The 14143-nt window shown below is 37.7% G+C and overlaps 1 protein-coding gene across 1 annotated transcript in view; it reads right to left on the reverse strand.

Moving 5' to 3' along the window:
• arid3c (AT rich interactive domain 3C (BRIGHT-like)) overlaps positions 1-14143 on the reverse strand; it is an 83533-nt gene that overhangs the window by 42125 nt on the left and 27265 nt on the right. The gene's annotated exons all lie outside the window — the stretch shown is intronic.

Here is a 14143-nt window from a genome sequence, read left to right on the forward strand (position 1 = left end):
TTCAGGAAATAGAAGCTGTCTGTGTGTGTAGTACTGAATGTAACAGTGTTAACATAATACATTTCACATTATAATTACAATTACAGACACAGTATGTGTTTGTAAGTCCTCAACTGTTTGAGAATGTTCAGGACATAATCTGAGCAGCAGATAATGCTTCCTCTGTTTTGTAGGAGATGGAAACTAGTTGATGCAACTGTCAACACTGGAATGTGTGTCCCAGTCTATTTTGGAGTCCCAGTCAACTTTTTCTTTCTGCAAGGGTTTTCTTGACTTTGGGTCAACAGTAGCTCTGATAGTGTGTTTTAACAGTCTGTTATATTGATAAAACCTGTTAACTTTAACACAAAACTGCCTATGTGAATGCATAACTATGATTGTGCTTTCTGTCAGATTTGAGCGTGCCTCCTGGCCATGTGAAAAGCTGAGACATGTATAGTGAGGAAGTAATTAGCGATCAATGAGGCTACCATTAAAGAAACTCGAAAAGTCAGCTTTGACCTCATTCTATCCTTAGTTTTAAACCAAGTCAGCTTTAAATCTCTTCTTTGACTTGGAATATTCTTTTCAGTGGAGCCATTTTAAAGGATTAGATATGGAAAGTTAATTAAAGGCTGTGTGCTCTATGGGAAGAGTGTATTATTGCCTCCATCAGCCAAATGGCTACCACAAACAGAGGCCATCAGTATGAGACGATGGGTAATTGTGTGGCCATAAACCGCGGGTGTTAATCTTGAGTCTGCCACCAATCTGGATGAGTCAACGACATCAACCCCCACCCTAAGAACCACACCTACACAGGCAGATGAAAGACCAACACCCAAACCCTCTGCTACTTCAATCAGCTGCACAAACTTGTCTTCTATGCCTGGTTACCCCTTCACTAATGTTTAAAAGTGTTCAGAGGAGAAAAACAACCAAATGTCTAGTCAACACTGTTCTCACCAGATAAGCATTTTATATAGCCTCCACCACTCCCTTCTACTGCGGCTTTCATCACAGTCAGTGTGTGATAGAAAACTGGAAGCAGTGATCAGTCGTGTCTATCTCTGCTCTGTTTGAAGTTTTTATGTAAGCTCATTTTATTATTGTCTCTCTCTCTCTCTCTTATAAATGTTCTTCTAAATGATAAATCATTCATTTTTATGTTACATTTTAAATGAATGTATCTGCAAAATGTTAACTGATGTCATGTATTTGTTCTCCTATAATATCCAGTCCAACCTCAGCATGATTATGTTTGATATGTTTCTTTTAGTAGCTGAAGCTTAACCACATGCCAATGCACAATTCATCATATTTAAATCAGTTTCAACTCATACCCCGTCTCCATTGATCTCATTGTGTGACATTGTAAATAAAGTTGCTGTATGAACACATTTTCTAACAAAGTTGCATTAAGAAATGACAACATTGTGATACATCATGTGATGAACTGTGGAAACCAGAGAACCCATTAAACCAACCCCAGTTCAACTTCTGAACATCTTCTGGTAGCAAAAAAGGTCACATTCCATTGTGTTCTGTTCTCAGATTTAAAGAAGTTTAAAAAAAGAAAAGAGAAAAAAAAAGGAAAAAAGGGGTTGGACTAGGAAAGTTCTTTACTTCATCATACACCCTTTCAATCATTGAATGGTCTAAATAAAAATGATGTCATTTCTAATCTGTTATAATTCACTGTCTGTTTATTTGGTTTCATTATTTTAACATGTTCAAATAAATAAATGAACTAAAACTAAAGATGGTTCAAATCATAAGTTAAAGTACATGAAAGACAACACAGTGAAGCTATTAAGGCCACAAAAACAGTTGAAAGTGTTAAATAACTGGAGTCAACAGTCTGACTGAAGGAGGAACTGCAAACATTAGCCAGATATTTAGTTCACCATGCAGAAGAGTGATCTCTGCCAGGTGTGTCTGGGTTCAGTTCCCTTTGAGATGCATAGAATAATGTAATGGTATTGTAATGGAGCATCCTCCTGGGTTCATATAAGTGTATAATGAACAGTAAACTGAACCATCTATTCTCTACTAACAAGTCCAAACTTCTCAATTTAAACATTGTTATTTATTTAGGACATTTTGTTGCAACACAGCACACAAATAAAACCCTGCTCCCTCTCTCCTCCCACACAAAGAGGAGGTGAGTCTCACTCCGTTGTCCCTCCATCCTGACTCATCTCTTATTGTGCTTAACTTAACTCTTACATACTGTTCATATTCTCAAACCTCTCAGTATGTTCTGGATCAGTTTGACCCGGTCTAAGAATCCCCTCATAAAAAGTGTCTCTACCAAACGTTGAACCACAGATGTGTTTATAAAGCATCAATAGTTGATCTGACTGATCAATAAATGTGATTAAACCTTGATTCATGTTTCAGAGAGCAGAGAGAGTGTATTTTTTAGCTTTTACACCAAAAACATCTCCTATCACACAATATCATGTCCTATTTTACCTAAGACATGAAAATATAACATAGCAATAATGATGTAAATGTATTTAATGTAAAGTGAAAATGAAGTGTGGGGTTTATTGTATAACCATTAGAGCCATCAGTCTTCACTGCTACATCATAAAAAGAAATCCTCATAACTACTATCTTATTAAAACTATTAACTATTCATTTCACTAAAACACATGTCAATATATATGGGTTAAATGTGTAGCACCTGTACAAAACTATAACATTTTTAAATAATTACATTTTTGTGCATTTTGGGTCACTTTAGGAAATGTAATTACATTTCAGTATAAACGACATTTGGGGTGTTTTTAAAGCTGTTTAATGTCAAAACAAGTCAAATTTGACCTGAACAGTATGTAAGGGTTAATAAGTAGATCATAACATATCAGGTATTTAATTCATGTGCAGATGCTCCACTTTAAGATGTGACTTAACTATTTTATGGATGCCTGTTTTTGACCCTTGACAAAGGCCAAAAGGTGGCCTGCAACACACTTGTTTTTAGCCTAGCTGATTAATGGAAATGCCTTTTACTGCAGTTGCTGATCACTTGTGGCAACTGCCTGCTGGTTAAGAGGAGTGAGGAGACAGCAGTTAATGGCAGTGTAAAACCTGTTATAAAATAGTTTTTCTTAAATAATTGTGAATCACTGCAACCATGAGAGGCTCTTGAGCACACAGTCATAAATGTGCACAAACTAAATAAGGCTGATAGGCCCAGTAGTGTAAGATTATGTGCGGCCAGATAAACACACACACAGACACACATGATTGAGGATAATAACTGTGCTCTGACTAAATAAAATCCTAACTCTATGACAGCCTGCTCCTTCAGTCCTCTAACACCTCCTCCGTGTCTCTCACACTAACAAGCCGCAGCACGTTTCCACTGTGAGTCATTTAAGCACATGAAGGCACTCCAGCTGAACGAGAGGGGCCATTCAAGATAAAAGACAACGCACATCGTCATCAGAAGATGGAGAGAAGATAATGAGGGCCTCAGTGTTTCTCCACAACTGAGCTGACCCTGAAGTTTTAGTGGGGGTGCTTCTGGGTTCACTTTACATAACATCTTTATCCTAGATGAGAAGGAATAAACTCCACTAGGTATGTCCACTTCACTTCACTCCAGATCTTACATATTGTTTTCATAACAGTGTAATAGTTTAATCAGAATGAGTTATTTTCTATGTTGATATACATTTATAGAAAGTACAGAAAGTACTATTCTGAACTGGAAGCAAATGGCAGAGAAATGTGAAACAGTCTCATTGTTAAGGACTGATGTGTCCTGAGGCAAAGTTCAGAAAGAGTTCAGCCAACCAAACAGCTCATGTTCAGAACCACATATACAGTATTCTCTATCCAGATCCAGACCTGTAACTGATGAAATATTGAGGATTGTTAAATGTTGTCAGAGTGTTTCTATTTTAACGGGCGCAGCTTCTCCAGCTACTACGGTAAAAGTCACAAACTCACAGTCCACTGTGCATAGCCTTCTCATGTGACACTAATCAGCCAATCAAATCCATGCATTCAGACAGGCTGACTGGAATGTCAGTGAGATTCACACGGAGAAAAGAGGAGAGATGTTTTGTTATGAAGTTATTAGATGTGAAATTAAGTTCATGGTTTAAGTTTAAGTTAAGTTTCAAAGTAATAATTGATTCTTTTTTATTTTTCTAAAACTAAACACTTTATTTAAGAAGCACAATCAGAAGCTTTCTGTAATGCATCTTTATTTGATATAAGAAAAGAACATTTATTTATCTTATTCTGTTTTAATTCTTATTTTATTATTTATATGAATCCCAGACATTGAGTGTAAATACTAATAAATGAATTCTACTGTATTTATTTGACAGTCTACAATCTAGCCACTAGACACAGATGCTGATGGAACTACAACGCTACTTCAAGCTACTGAAAGATAACACAGACATTATGATGTTCTGGACCTTCACTTGAGGACATTTTCACTAATTAGACCTCAGTGAATTTGTATTGAATACCTCTGCAATATACACTGTCAGTAACATACAGCCCAACCAAAAAATGTTCAACATTCTGGATTCTTGTCTATTGCATTATGTGATCATGATGTTTTCAGGGCTATAATAATGTAAAGTGATTCACATGCTTTGAGTCTTTCTGTCATTACATTCAGGTAATTCAATAGCATCACTATCAGTGTTAAATGGAGCATATAAGTAGGATCCTTAACCCTTATCCAATATTTGAATGGAACAATAAATACGAAGAAAAGGATCCAAAAATCTCCTGAGTCAGTAGATCTAAAATACAAACTCGTCCTCACAAGCACGAATGGACACACAAACATACACACTTGCCTATGCTTGCTAACCACAAACACAGAAACACGCTCCTACGGTTGAGGAGTGTGTAAATCTCACTCTCCCATGCTATTCAGTCCTCTGTGTGGGACTCAGCCAGCTGGATGAAGGCCAATGCAAGCTCTGGCAAAGAAGTCAGGAGTGTAAGCGCTGTGAGGAGGGTCAAACAAAGTGTGTTGTGACGTCTGCGCTGGCAGAATACCAGAGCTGGAGGATGCAATGGCAGGAGAATACAGAACGGCGTGGTGAGCGCCACAGCTGCTTCCCTTCCCCGAGGCACCGCCAAGCTCCTTCATCGCCTTCTAACACAGATGCTGCAGAACATAGCTGAAGCAGCAGATACACAGCGACAAGCTAAACCGGTGAGTGTCAACATGCTTTTTACATGTGAGTGAAGGAGCAGGGAGGAGTTGGTGTAAAGCTGTGATGGAATAGTAATTAAAAAAAGAGCATCATACTGTCAGCAGAGAAGCATTCATTTGTCCTATAAATGACTAAAGATTCAAATCTCTGCAAGTGGTCACACAATAATTGTAAAAGTTAAAAGGAACCGGGACAGGAACCATTACCTGTCCCATCAGAGACCGTTGCATCCTCTGGGGAGCACGACTATGTCACATCACGTCAGAACCACACCCTTTTTTATCAAACCACCTGCTTTAGCCATAAGACCAAAAAAGACAATTAAAGGAATTTGGAGCACCACTTGCCATCATGAAATAAGCTATTATAAAGATGATATGTTAACATGCTACAAGGTCCCTACATTTCATTGATTACCTACTAAAATAACAAATTACACAAAAAACAGACAAATGAATGACTTATCTACCGTATTACACTGCTTACATTAAGTATCAAGGTATTAATATTTGACTTTGACTTTATTTAAGTTGATGCAAAATTTTGCTTGATTGTGATGCTTGAGGAAAAGTTAAAGAGTCCAAAATGATTTATCTTCTTCAGTGTGCTGATGAATAGACATCTCGCTGCCTCATTATTACATTTGTGAAACCCTAACAATAAATCACCAGTGTTGTTATTAATTTAAATAGCACAATGAACTGAAATAAATAAAAAAAATACTAATACTACATTTTAAGCTCTAGGTAAACCTGTTTGGTTCTTTGGCCCTGACAGTTATAAAAGCAGAGTTAAAAAAAGAGTCAACTTTCAGTGTCGGCTTGAGCATTCACTCTTTCTTATAATCTATTGCCGACATTATCAACTATACAGAACAATAAACTCATTTTCCCAGACGTTGATAGACCAATGATACTTTATACCTGATGTAATGACCTTTGATCTACCATCTGTATTATCTCTCTCTCACTGTGACTGGCCTATGAACCTTTTGATAGGGGAACGTTTATGAATGTGTACACACACACACACACACACACACACACACACACACACACACACACACACACACACATTTCTGTTTATACGTGTTAGTGCATGTGTGTGTTAGTGTATATGTGTGTTAGTGAATGCGTGTTAGTGTATATGTTTGTTAGTATGTGTGTTAGTGTGTGTGTGTTAGTGTATATGTGTGTTAGTGTATGTGTGTTAGTATGTGTGTTAGTGTATGTGTGTGTTAGTGTATGTGTGTGTTAGTGTATGTGTGTTAGTGTGTGTTAGTATGTGTGTTAGTGTATGTGTGTGTTAGTGTATGTGTGTGTTAGTGTGTGTTAGTGTATGTGTGTGTTAGTGTATGTGTGTTAGTGAATGCGTGTTAGTGTATATGTGTGTTAGTGTATATGTGTGTTAGTGTATGCGTGTGTTAGTGTATATGTGTGTTAGTGTATGTGTGTGTTAGTGTATATGTGTGTAGTGTATGTGTGTGTTAGTGTATGCGTGTGTTAGTGTATGTGTGTTAGTGCATGCGTGTTAGTGTATGTTGGTGTGTGTGTGTGTGTGTGTGTGTGTGTAAGGAAGTTCTATCTTTGTGAGACATCCGGTCTTATTGAGATATGCACCAAGCAGCAGGCACACTGTAAACGTTTCTAGTCCTCTGGATTGTGCATGCAGTCAAAGCATGGTGTTCTCCTCATGCTGTGAAAGCACTCTCCTCTACATACACACACAAATCTCATTTGTACTCGTAGATTTTCCCAGTATAATACATTATCTGTTAGGGTAATATTTCCCTCCAGCTGTCAGACCTTTTTCCACCTCAAACACTGATATTTCATGTGTAAATGAAAAGCGAGAAGTCACCAAAAATATTTGGATTCATCTTTTGGAAACCTTCCTTTTCTGCAAATCTGTTGTATTGACAAACAAACTCAAAATCAGTTATTTCAAACTAATTCTATTATGTTCATAATTCATTCATCTGATTTGGTTAAATGTGTCAATCAAACAATTTACAATCAATAAAAAACTCCAGTGTATATGATGTATATAAAGAGGTTTTGGCATATGGACAGTGAGGAGGAGCTCACAGTTAGCTGTGTGTCTGAGATTATCACCGGTTTTATTTTGGAGGTGCTGAAGAATCAGCATGGCAGCAGTAAGAGGCAAACAGTCAACACCACAAACCGTGAAGACATGTCAATAGGCTGATAGCATATCAGTGACATAGGCAGTTAGGTGTGTGTGTGTGTGAGCGTGTGTGTGTGTGTGCGTATATGTGTTGTGTGTGTATGCGTGTGAGCAATAAAAACGGTAACAGTAACTGTTTTTTCTGGGAATCATGAACATGCTCAGTTGATTTATCGCCATCCTGATCATCAGATTTGGAAATGTCTATGTCAGAGTGGAAATGTGACCTGATGGTGGTGTTGGAAGAATTCAAAAAAGCTTGTGAATGCTGCAATCCGTACCCAATAGTTGCTGAATATCTTGCTCTACAGCAAAGGTTCTCACTATGGACACAACATATTTGCAATATTCAAATTGAATTTGAATATTGCAAATATAATTTTCCTTATCTTTTTAGGAGTATTTAAACATATTACATGCATACCTACCAGACTTCCTTTTGACACATTCAATGTTCTCCTCTCTCTGACACTTGGTTGTTTTAACTGCATACTTTTGTAATGTAGGAGCAGGTTATTTAGCTGCCTTGCTAAGCTAGTTTAGCAGAGCTTGAAGGCTCTGTGAATATGACCTTAAGTTCATGACAGCACAGCAACCAGAACAAGCAGCACTCCCTCACTTTAAACTGGCTTTCCCTGTCTGTGTGGTATTTTGGTGCTGCACAGAGCACCGTGCACAGGTGGGAGGAGAGGCACCAACAGATAAGAGGTTCATTCAAATGAAGCAGCACAAACTTAAGTGTTGGATTTTTTTGTAGAAACTGAGTCTTAGACGTTATGCAGAGAATATAAGAATGATGTCTGATACTGGAGCAACATCAGTCCACTGACATGATGATTGTATCAACAACAACAAACATACATAGAAATACGTAGACATAAACTTTTAATAAACCAGCCTCCAACCAGTAGATGTGTTTAAATAGGCATAACTACTTTTCATATCTAACTGTATAAACTGAACAAATATAATTACATTCAAATCTAATGTAATACATTAACTCCTACAGTTCCAGACATTTTAACACATTTTTAGATCTTAAATATCAAAAACGAAATTTAAGACTTTATAAGGATCCGCGGGGACCCTGCTCATATTGATGAGTATGCTATGTTGTCTATCTTGCCCCTGTCGTTGTGTTACCAGCCTGCAAGGAAGGGCTTGGGAAACAGGGTTGAAGTACAGAGGAGTGAAGGGAGGGAGTGCTTGTAATTGTTAAAATTCTCTGCCAGATCTACCCTTTTTTTAAAGTTACCTACAGCAACTGTAATGTGTGAGTCATAGAGAGAACCGTGAGTCCCAAAACTCTTCATTGACTCTTCTCCTGTGAGGAGTGCTGAATGTTATCAAATGTAATACAGAAAATGAACATTTCTGATGACCACATTGATTCATGGTTACTAGACTCAGCTGTAAGAATGTGATCATGTGACTTAAAAAAAAAAAAACGTATATGACTTGGTGTGTGTTATGTCATTTGAACAGCTGAAGATGAACACAGTAAACACACACACACACACACAAACACAAAAAAAACCTCTGGTCAATATTAGCAAACACACAAGGAGAGCTGAGGGTAAAGTAAAGTCTTAGCCTCTCCCAGATAAAGAAGAGTGAAAAGTCTCCTGCCCCCACACTTCCAGACGAGCTGATCCTCAGTGATTCCACTCTGGTTTCATGAGCACAGAGGAGCATTTCATTGAGCATTTATGGCTCTGAGGTTGTTAACCTTTTTCCAAAACTCTTCTGCCTACTAAGAGCTGCCGTGGTTACCGCTTTACCGCAGTAACACAATCATGTCAAACCCACTGCAGAGTCAAGCTGATGGTGAGCGGCTCATGTGATGGGAGAGTTGGCCTCTTAATGACAACACTGGAATAAAGATATATATGGAATAGACAGCTACAGGAATAATGCTTGTAACTGCCAATCTAATTCACAGGCAGGCTGCGTTTGTATTACTGGCCACCGCCCTGTTGTTGAAAATTCCAACAGGTGATGTTAATTAAACCAAAGCGTAATTTTGATTTAATAACTAAATAATTATCTTTATGAAATGAACGTTAAATATGTAGTGAGCTTTTGCATAGGGAAGGTTAGTGGGGTTAGTGGGGGGAGTAGACCTGTGAGTGATGGAGGATCCTGGTCAGCTTTATGTTACTGGTTTTCCTCTTTAAAATTGTCTTTCTGTTTTTGTTTTGTTGTCTCCTTTTGTTTCAAATATTATTGCACTTTATTTATTTACTACCTTGTTTGAATTAGTTAAGAAAATGTATTCTGAATACATTTGTGGAATGTATGTTAAATTGAATTGTTCAATAAAAAGACATTTGGGGGGAAAAAAAGTATATAGTGAAGTCTATGCCGTCACATTAAGCAGAGCAGTGACCTCCAACAGTAAGACATGAGACTGACTGACCAACACACACTGTAGCATTAAGTACTTAAACCAACTCTGAGGTATAAATAACTCTCAGTGTGTTCTTATCACTATTTTGTTGAATATTCTTTGGACATATTCAATTAAAAATTACATTCCACTGTGCTGGGTGCCTTTTTTTTTTTTTATTCAAAAAATGAGAACTTCTTCATAAAGTTACTCTGAATTCATGAAAATCAACAATTTCCTTAGCATCCCCCATATTGGGGAGAGATTAAAAAAAAAACATAATACAGTATATAGGAATCAATTATTATTAAGATCTGAGGTTTAAATGATTTTTTAAGGTGGTTACCACAACGGTTTGAATGGCTTTGCTAATTTGTGCGGTAAGGAAAAAGTCAATACTGTGGCAACTCTTCTTACTATACACACATCGTTAAGACTGTTTGCTTTGCAGGACAGAGAGTAAAACTGGGCATGTCACAACATTTAAGCCCTGAGTCACTGTACAACAGCTATCACTGACTTGCTTCCATTTCCATGTTCATTCTATAAGGTGTGTAATGTACATCCAATACAACACACGGCAAAGTCCCACACTTGCTGTGCATCAACTGATTTGTGTTTGGGACTGTGCACCGTAAGGCAAAGTATCAACAAATCCCAGCAGACATAATAAATGCATTAGGGTGGGTCCTGCTTTATGGTCTTAAAGAGGCCCCCTGTTAGGGGTTGAATAGAGCAATCCCTGTATTTTCCCGGAATGCTTGTCAAAATCCACTCCCTATTCCCATCTAAAGTACCTGCTGCAAGCTGCATGTTGCATGTATGTACTTGTTCATCTATGTATACGATGTACATTTTCTCAAGTATTTTGCTTTAGTACAATTTCAAGGTAATTGTACCTTATTTAAGTATTTTATGTATTTTATACTCCACACAGTAGAAGTTGTGACTTTGGAGACTGAAGATTTTTATAGAAAACATATGACACAGCCAAGATAGCAGCTTACAGTCCATGTGTGGCAAAATATCACTTCATCAGACATGCAAGCCTTTCTCAAGACATGCTGCATATTTGTTTAATCAAATAACCACCCAACAAACTTAGGACTACATAGTGGAGAGAGTGTATACAGAGAGGGGGGGGGGCTAGGGTTTATAGGGGCCAGCAGCTCACTCTTGTCCTGGCTCCTAACAGGTTCATCTGGCCATGCTGGTGCTAAATTAAAAAGGTTAACAAACATATCATATCATGATTTAATGCTTTCTTTGTTTACTGAGTCGTCATCTGAGCCAATTTACCAGCATTATGTCATTTCTCCCACAGTAAATGCTAGAGTGTTGCATTGTGGGACAATAATATCCATCAACAACACTCACATGGGGATTGAGCAATTATAGCCTGCATGCTAGGATTAATAAGCATGCTTCATTTTCTGATGAATGTATGGTATGGGTATGATTGCACCACAGGTTCAGCTGTGCATGTTAAATTACAAAAGTGTCACTTTACAGTCGACCATTCATCAATGCATGTATTAGATATAAATATTAAACCATACAATCTAGCACTGACAGTGGTTAGTAGTATAATGTACAGCAGTCTGTGTAGCAAAACATCTTAAAGTTGCTATAAGGAACTTTCATTTTGTGTTGATTTTCCCAGAATGAAGACTGCATTTCCCATGACCACCACTGCCTCATGTCATATTATTAAATGTAAAATGATGATGGTGAAACAAAGTACATGTTGTTTTAGTATTACTCATATACCGAGGTTACATGGAAGGCTGAATTCACACACTGTGAAATAATCCGAAAACAATGTTTTATTTCTCAGATTCACTCTTTTGTTCTCACTACACCACCACTCGCTCTCTTCATTCACTCTCTAGCTCACTCAACCATCATTCTCTCTCTATTTGTCCCCATCATCCCCTCATCCTAGCAGTCTTTGTACTCCCTCATGCTGCAATGCTACATGTCATGTAAACATGGACTGCATGCCGGTAATCATTTGGTCTGATTTTGGAGGTAAGCTGCCAGCCATTTAGAATAACTATATATAGGTCATATAGAGACTTCAGACCAGTTAAAAGTTCCTTGTAGTACATTAAGATATGCAAATCATTATTATGGTGTTTGAACATGTGGAAAATGTTCTGATCATGGTCTTAGTTAAACTGTACTAAGTAAACACATCCTAGCTTTTGCTTCATGTCACTTTTGAATTTTCCAATATCAAACCAGAATGATCTTTCCCTAAACTTCACTAACCTTGCTGCTGTGGATGCTTAAACATAGCTTTAGTTTCCATGAAAGGTACAGGAAAACAAATAAAATACCAAACATGCTGACATTTGTTCAGAGTGAACAATTAACCAAAAATGTATCTTCATTGTGTTAATTAAATCAATGTCATTTGGTGGCATTATGTTTTTGCTGTAGAATAAAAATGTTATCTCTTGGAGAAAGGGTTGCAGAGACAAAAGCAAACTGTCTGCATGGATAGACACAACTAGAGGTTAGTGCATCTTTTGTCATTTGGGTGTACTGACCCTTTAATGTAAATCTGTTTCTTTTGTAATTGTATTAATTTGATTTCATACATCAAACTCCTTTAGGTTTTTATTGAGGAAGATCTTAAAATAATCAAATGTGTGTGTGTGTGTGTGTGCGTGTGTGTGTGTGTGTGTGTGTGTGTGTGTGTGTGTGTGTGTGTGTGTGTGTGTGTGTGTGTGTGTGTGTGTGTGTGTGTGTGTGTGTGTGTGTGTGTGTGTGTCTGAGCTGCCTGGAGTCCTGGCAGGAAATACCAGCTCTGTGTGATGATGTGGCACTTTGAGCCATAAGTTTACCATTCCTTCCCTTTCCCCCCCCCCTCGTCTCTCCAGTCAGCTCACCCCCTCCCCCATCCTGTTATCCACATCCACTAACATTCTCTCTCATCTCTGTGTTCCACGCTTCCTTGAATTCTATACTCTACTCTTCTACAGACTATGTAAAGCCAGAATGTTTCCATCAATAACCATCCTAACACAGTACATTATGTACAGATGCCTATTTTGCAATACAGAGATAGTTATTTAAAAAAAAAAAAAAAAAAAAGGCTCAGCCCAGTGATTTCCTGCCATTTAGCGGTTGTTTTGTGTCACTTGATTTATGGTCTGATTTGCATCCATCTATTAGATGGATTAGGTTATGGTAATCCAATTAAAATCTCACTAGCAGAAGAACTGCTGCATGGCTTGGCCAGGGGAAATGAAAACATTGGGACAGTCATTTATGAATCAAGATACATTTGGTATTTTTTACAATCAATATCTAGAATTTGAATATGACTGAGCTGTCCTTCAATAATATGTACTGCTGCTATATTAACACTGATCAGCCAAAATATTAAAACTACTGACAGGCAAACATTGACCATCTCTTTAAAATGGCACCTTAACAGGTCAATGGGTGGGATACATTAGGCAACAAGTTCTTTTGAAGTTGATGTGTTAGAATCAGGAAATCTGAGCCAAACTGTGATTGATAGATGACTGGGTCAGAGCAACTCAGAAACGGCAGGTCTTATGGGGTCTTCCCTGTATGTAGTGGTCAGTACCTATAAAAAGTGGTCAAAGGAAGGACAACTGATGAACGTGCAACCGGATCATGGACAACCAGGGCTCAATGATGCTCGTGGAAGCAAAGGCTACAGCCAATTGTAATGACAGAGTTCAAGAGTTCAAGGTGTTGCTCTGGCCTCCAAATTCCCCACATCTCAATCCGGTTGGGCATCTGTCGGATGTGTTGGAAAAACAAGTCCAACCCATGAACGCACCTCACAATTTACAGGATTTTTTTTCTAACCCAGCCTTTGATAAGCATGACACCCCCCAAAATAGACTGCACCTTATACACTGGTGCGACCTATACACCCTTTTTTTACGGTAATACCACTTTAAATATACAGCTATGTTATAGATTCACCATCATTTGACTTTTTCAGTATTTTTTACTGACACCTCATAAAAAAACAGTCACGTTGTATGATAACAGAAATCTGAATACAAAATTCAAGTCTTGGAGTGTTTCTATAACCGGTCTTGCTCTAAAATAACAAGTGCTGACATTATTTTAAAAAGAAAGACTGTTGGGAATTATAGAATTTGACTGTAAATTGATTGCAAAAATCACTTAAAGACTGTGTAAAGTGAATTCAGACATTTTCTAATAAACACATTAAATTGGTCATAAATTTATTTCTAAAAAAGGTGTAAAAAGCATTTCAACCATTTAGATTTGAATTGTGGAGCTAGGCTTCACAAACTGTGTTTCAAGATTTCTGTGTTCAGGATTTAGTGGGCGGGTCTGAAAATTGGCATAAACCCGCCTCTGCTGC

Source organism: Scomber scombrus, chromosome 4 (genome assembly GCF_963691925.1).
Source record: "Scomber scombrus chromosome 4, fScoSco1.1, whole genome shotgun sequence".
Taxonomy (NCBI): Eukaryota; Metazoa; Chordata; class Actinopteri; order Scombriformes; family Scombridae; genus Scomber; species Scomber scombrus.